The following is a 6,317-nucleotide window of genomic DNA, read 5'->3' on the forward strand; positions in this document are numbered from 1 at the left end:
GGGGTGGGCTCCGTGGATTTTCAAAAATACTTCCCCCTTGACATGCACAAGCCTGGGGCCGTTGCTCTCGGTGAAAGGATCTAGGCAGAGACCGGCCCCAGCCAGGAACCCACGCGCCCGAGAGCAAGCTTGGCTGCTGGCTTGTCATGAAACCGGGAGACGCTGAAAGCATACTTTGCATTCAATCGGAGAGCTGACCCTTTTTGATCTTTATGCCTCAAAGGTGTCGGCAAACCTGGAAAGAGAAAGAGAGCGCACACGTGCGCGTGCGTGCACACACACAAACACATATTCTTAACCTGATTTTTACCACATCTTAAATTGGACATATTTCCCTCACAACGCCCCCAGATCTGTTAGGCCTGAGGGCCCAGGCCGATTTCCTAAAGAGAACGGGGCAGTTTTCATGAAGAACCCCTGAAGGTGAGACTGAAGCAGATGAATGGGGACATTCTGGGGTGAGAGTTAGGGACGTCCACCTGCCAGTCTTTAGAGAGCCGGCCATTGAATAAACGAGTACATTACAGTTAGGGGCGGTGCCTATAAGAGAGCAGACCCTGGCTGTCCTGGTACTATCTGGAGGGGGTTGGGGAGGGCAGATTCTGGCTCTATGGATCCTGCTTCATCCTTTTGTGCCGGGGGAGGGGGGAGGTTTCCAGGGTGGCACCCATAGCTGGAGCCATACCAGCATCTGGGTTGGCATCTATAGCTGCTGGGGTACAAGGAGAGCCCCTACATGCCCTACATGCAGCGGATGGAAAAGAGCTGCTTCAAGAGGTTTTCAAGGCTGCAATCTTTACAGGAGCAGATTTTATGGGAGTGGATTCCCAGGGTTTTTTCTGGGTGGCGGTTTAGAACTGCCAGCCAACCTTTTGGTTAGAAGCCAACTCCTTAAACTTTGTACCCCTAGGATACTTTCTTTTAATTTTAGGGACTGGAATAGGGAGGTGGGAGGACTTGGGGAAGTGGCTGAACTTCTCTGGGTCCCCATTGATTTCTTCTCTGTAAAACACAGGGGAGACATGAGACCCAGGGCCCTGACTCCCCTCTAGAGAGAGCCGATGACCATTGGGGCCCTGTGAATCAGGAAAGCCAGAGGAAGCTTTTGGATTGAGGGCAGGGACTCAGGGACTCTTGGCAGCAGGGACTGCCACACAGACTAACCTTGGAAGTGGTCCCTTAGCCACAGAAAATGTACCCCCGCTGGGGGTTCTGAGGAGGAAGACATTTTCATAGGACACCCAAAGGTCGATCCAGAGAGGGGACAATGGTGAGGGAACCAATGGTAATTGAAGGTCCTCCAGTGGAGGCCTAGTGGAGACATTTGGCTGATGCAGTCAGCAGATCTGGGTCTCCCAGTTTCTAGCATTCACCCCTGGGAAGATGCCTCTCTTGGCTTTTATGGACATGGAATTAGAGTGCTTTCCAAAATGACCACCTGGGGCCTGCAGACCCTGCTTGTCAGGAAAGGAGGTGTGGGGGGAGGTTAAACTCTATGGAGCATCCTAACTTCCACCTAGTGAGCAAAACTAGATATCTGTACCCACATGGCATCCCCTAGCTCCCCTGGAATTTCCCATGTCCCTAGGTCTTCAGGCCAGCTATTTGGGATGAAACTCTAAATTCACTGCTATTGGGACTCATAGAGATCCTAGGGCAAAATAGAACTGTCCCCCGTGGGTTTGTGAGACTGGAAATCTTTACAGGAGTAAATAGAAAGCCTCATCTGTCTCCCATCTAGTGGCTGATGGTTTTGAACTGCTGATCTTACTAGATCAGCGGCCCAACACATTACTGCTCCATCACCAGGGCTCCTTTTGGGTGGAACAGCCAGAGGGGAAAGTGCCTGGGATTAGCAAGCTTGGGCAGCCCTCCAGGGCCAGGGCCAGCGTGAGGCAGCTCTTGTGCCTTAGACCACTCTCCTTGGACCCCTGACCCTTGAGAGGGAAGCTCTGGTCTACCAAAGACACCCCAGGAACTCAGGGACAGGCTCCGCTGGTGGAAAAGGACCAATCTTTCTTCCGACCCCAAGTCCACGAGCTAAGGGACCAACACCCTCACTTGGTTGGGGCTGGCCCATCTACCCCTGTGAATGGAGGGGGGGTGGGCAGCTGTGGGCAGTCAGGATGAGCTTGTTGGGTTCCATTGTGGATTTGGGGAGGGGGGCACTAAGCAGGTGGTGGGCCTTGGGGGGAGCCAACAGCAGGACACTGTTATTGATCTCCCTCCCAGAGATGTGAGTTGAGTGGGCTGAAGCCGGCAGGGCAGGGTGGGAGTGGCCTTTGGTGAGCCTCCTTTTGTTGGTGGTGCCCTTTGAGGGCCCTTAAAGGGAAGGGACTCCCAACACTCCCCAGGAGAAGTATAGGTAGAGCTGCTTCCACCCAGTGCACACATTTGCTCAGGCAGATCCATGGGGATAGGGAGTAGAGTGGCAGTCTTCCTTCATTCTCCTGGGACCCCAGGCTTCCTGCCCAGGGGAGGAGAGGATGGCCTTGGGCACACAGGGATTGACAAAGTCAACTGCCCTATCTGGGTCTCAAGGGTCATGGGCTTGGAGTTTCTAGGAGCCACAACTCTGGGCAGAGCAGGGTCCCCTGGGCTGGAACAAACACACCAGACATTTAGACATTTGAGCTGGGTGCAGCTGTGTCATTGGCTGTGTAGTCCCCGGTGCCTGCCCTCCGCCAAGCAACCCATCACTCTGGGCTGCATCCTGCTCCCCCAACCCTCCCCTGAAGCACCCCTGCCCAGGGCACAGTTGGACCTCCACTGTCACAGGACTGTGTGCCACCTCTGGGGGCTGCAGTGTCACTTACAAAGAGATTTATGTCCCTTTGAGGCCCTTGTACTTTCTTTACCTGCCTCTGCCTAAGGTTAGGGTTCGCAGCCCTTTCCTACTCTAGCCCTGCTTTCTTGGCGCCACCACCCCACCCCATCTCCTCCCCATGCAACTATAGCTTCAGACCAGACTCCCCTCCCCCGCTAGTGGTTTGCCCGAACTCTTATCTGGCCAGCCTGGACCTAGAGCTTAGGCCAGGCCATCAGCAACAGGGCTTGAAGATACATCTCGGTCCTTTCTCCCTGGGGCGGTTCTTGGGGTAGGGATAGGTCTTGGCTCAGGCCACAGGGCAAAGTAAAAGGCTCCAGACACACACCCAGCGCCTTGAGCCTAGGGTTGAGCTGGGGCCTGGGGCCCTGATGATGACACTCCCTGGCTGGCTGAGCACCTGTGCTTTAGGCTGGCGGTCTGCCCAGTGCAGAGCTGGCCCAGAGGACCCCCTGTTGCCACATCTCCACAAAAGGGTCCCTCAAAGCCACACAGACCGCCACCTTCTCCTTCGCTGGCTTCTCTGGCTTCCCCACCACCCAGCTGCTGCCCCTTTGGGGAACAGGGGTCCCTCTCTTGGCTGACACCGCCCCCCCCCCATGTGAGCTATACCCTCTTCAGCTCCTTCCCTATCACCCAACATATGGACCTCGGGGGACCATCCTCAGGGACCTCTGAGAGTCATGCCACTGCCAAGGGGTCCATGTTATAGTGAGAAGCCCCTGTGGTTTCTTGGGAGTTCCTTTCCAGTCCAGCACCCACTAAGTGAGCTGGGTGTTTCTGGGCCTGGTGGCTGATCTGGGATTCTGGGGCCCCCAGCGTTGGCCACTCCCCATGGAGTTGGGTCCTCAGCCTGAGTGCTGCCCTCAGGGGCAAGCACAGAGACACAGCTGGAAAACCAGGACAATTAGCCAGCGGCTGGCGGCCCCGGCCATAAAAAACGCAGGAAGCGGCCAGGGCCACCGCAGGGCGGGCGGGGAGAGGATGGCTGTCCCCAATAAAGTGATTGTCCCAAAGAATGCCAGGATTCCTAAGCCACAGGCTCGAGCCTGGGCCTGGGCTTTGGAGAGGGGTGTGGGGACAGAGAGAGAGACTGGATCTCCCAGGATGAGGGAGATCAAAAGTCCACAGCGCCCCGTTTCCCCTCCCCCAGGCCGCATCTGAGCCCGCACAACCTCTTTCTTTCTCCTTCTCCGCAAAATTATTTGGGTTGTGGAATGGGATTGCGATGTTTTTCTGACCTATACTTTTAGGACTGTTCCATGACACTGGCGGATGGTGCTCAGCTAGGGAGGAATGATTGTTTGGCCTATTCTAGTCTCTGGGTTCTGGAACATACCAGGGGAGCGCTCTCTCTCTCTCTCTCATTCTCTTGCACCATCTCTCTTACACACACACCACTACCACGATCCCCACGGCCACCCCTCTCCCCATTCCTCCTTAGGGTGGAGACCCAGGCGGCACAGGCTCCTGCCAACCTGGGCTATTTCCCATTCTGCACCCAGCACCTAGTGGTTGTCACCTGGAAAACAGGGCGAGTGAATCCCCACCTGGGCTTTGTCCCTATTCCAGGGAAGTGTCAGGAGGAAGGGAGAGAGAGTCATACTTGTAAGCGCCCCAGCCATGACAGGAGGGTGACTAACAATGATCCCGGAGACCTAAGAGCGCTTGCCACTGACAACGGACAAGAGCAGGTCTCCAGGAGCGCGCGCCAAAGCGGAGCGTTCTCGGAGCGCGGGAAGCCCCCCCGCCTGCGCCCTGCCTCTGGCAGCGGACTCTGGGGCTTAGAGAGGTGGCGGCCCTCGCTGCCCAGCCCATTTCCTTCGCTCTTTGAAAGGGACACGGGGGAGCGCCAGGGGTCCTAGCTTGGCGCTTCTGGCCTTTGCGCCGGACAGCTTCTGAGCCAAGCCCACCACTCAACCCGGGTCCCCAAGGCGGTGTGTGTGTGTGTGTGGGTGTGTGTGTGGGTGTGCGCGCGCGTCACTTTCCGCCCTAGTCACTAGGACTCGGCTCTTCAAAGAGAAGCCAAGGGCACCTCTGTCAGTCCCTTGCCCCCTCCCCACTAGTAGCTTCCCGGAAGCAGCGTTGACCAATGGTGGGGCTCCCTTTTCACCCCCTGCGGTGCAAACTGTGGGCGTTGGGATAATGGTTTCCTTTACAACAAAGAACACGCTTGTAAAGCACAAGGATGGCGCAAGACATCCAAAGACAGAGACCTCCTCCTCGCTGTACTGTCAGACCACGGAAAGTCCTATGTAACACAGTAGACATTCGGGACTCCTTTCCTCCCTTGAGTCTAGCCATTTATTGAAATATCATAAACATGTAATGCGTGCAGCTCACCGAGAGAATACAAACTGAACGCTCTGAGTAACCGGCATGTCGGCTACCAGAACCAGACGGGAGCCAGCCCCCCAGCAGTGTCTGATCCTCGCTAAGTCACCGTCTCCCAACACAGCCACTAATCTGACACTGGCCACACGCTCTTTGGTTTGGTCGTTTGAAAAAAGTTCGTTTTCTGTTTTGTTTTGTGTTCCGTCTTGCACGTCTATGTTTTACTAACTGATGGGGCTGTACCTGCAATCTCCGTCGAAAACCAGAATCTTAATTTTCTTGGCTTTCTTGAGCAAGAAGTGACTCGCCTTGACAGTATGTATGGTTTGGGTTTGGGGGTCTTATTTTTGGCGGCGTGCTCTTTTTTTTCCCCTGTGGGTTCGCGTCGGGAGGCCTCTGTCCTTCTCGCCTCCCGGGTCTGCGGGCTGAAACAGACTTATCAAAGCAAAGTCGACCTTTCCTCTCTGGGGGGCAAGGAGTTTCTAAATCGCCCTTTCCTTGTGGTGGATGCCTACAAATACCACAGCCCCAGGTCTCCAAACTCAGGTTCCCACCAAGATAGTCTCCCCCAACACCCCCAGCCCGCGCCCCTCTTTTGCAAGTCTCTGGGTTCCATTCTTTGAACCTGTTGAATGGAGGTTAAAGTGCACAGGTTGGAAGGAGGAAGCTGGAACAATACTGGTTTGAATATGTAGCTGTGATCGGGTCGGTGCCCTCTCCGGAGCTCCCCCCGCCCCCGCCCTTATCTTTTAAAATGCAAATCAAGAGGGAGGGGGGCGTTGCGCACTGGGTGCGCTTTGCGCCTCGACGTCTCCAGCCATTGGTGTCTCTGCCTTTACTAATAGAGTCTTGTAAACACTCGTTAATCACGTAAGGTCACCGGCCCCGGGCTCCGCACGCCAGCCGGTGGCAAGTCTTCTCCGCCTCCTGCGGCCGAGTAGGGAGGGAAGGAGGAAGCAAAGGAAGCAGGCTGTCCGTCAGGAGCGTCGGACCAGGAGGTAGGAGCGCCAAGGAGCCCGCGGACCGCGCCCTCCCGGGCGCAGCCGCCGCCTCCCCGCGCGCTCTCGGCCTGCCCCGTCCTCTCCGCGCGCCCCGCAGCCTCCAGCCTCCGTGCCCAGGCAGCGATGGTGAAGTCTGACCCCGGGCCTTCGCCACC

This window comes from Echinops telfairi, unplaced genomic scaffold (genome assembly GCF_000313985.2).
Source record: "Echinops telfairi isolate 266 unplaced genomic scaffold, ASM31398v2 ScPeMD7_2565;HRSCAF=3150, whole genome shotgun sequence".
Lineage (NCBI taxonomy): Eukaryota > Metazoa > Chordata > Mammalia > Afrosoricida > Tenrecidae > Echinops > Echinops telfairi.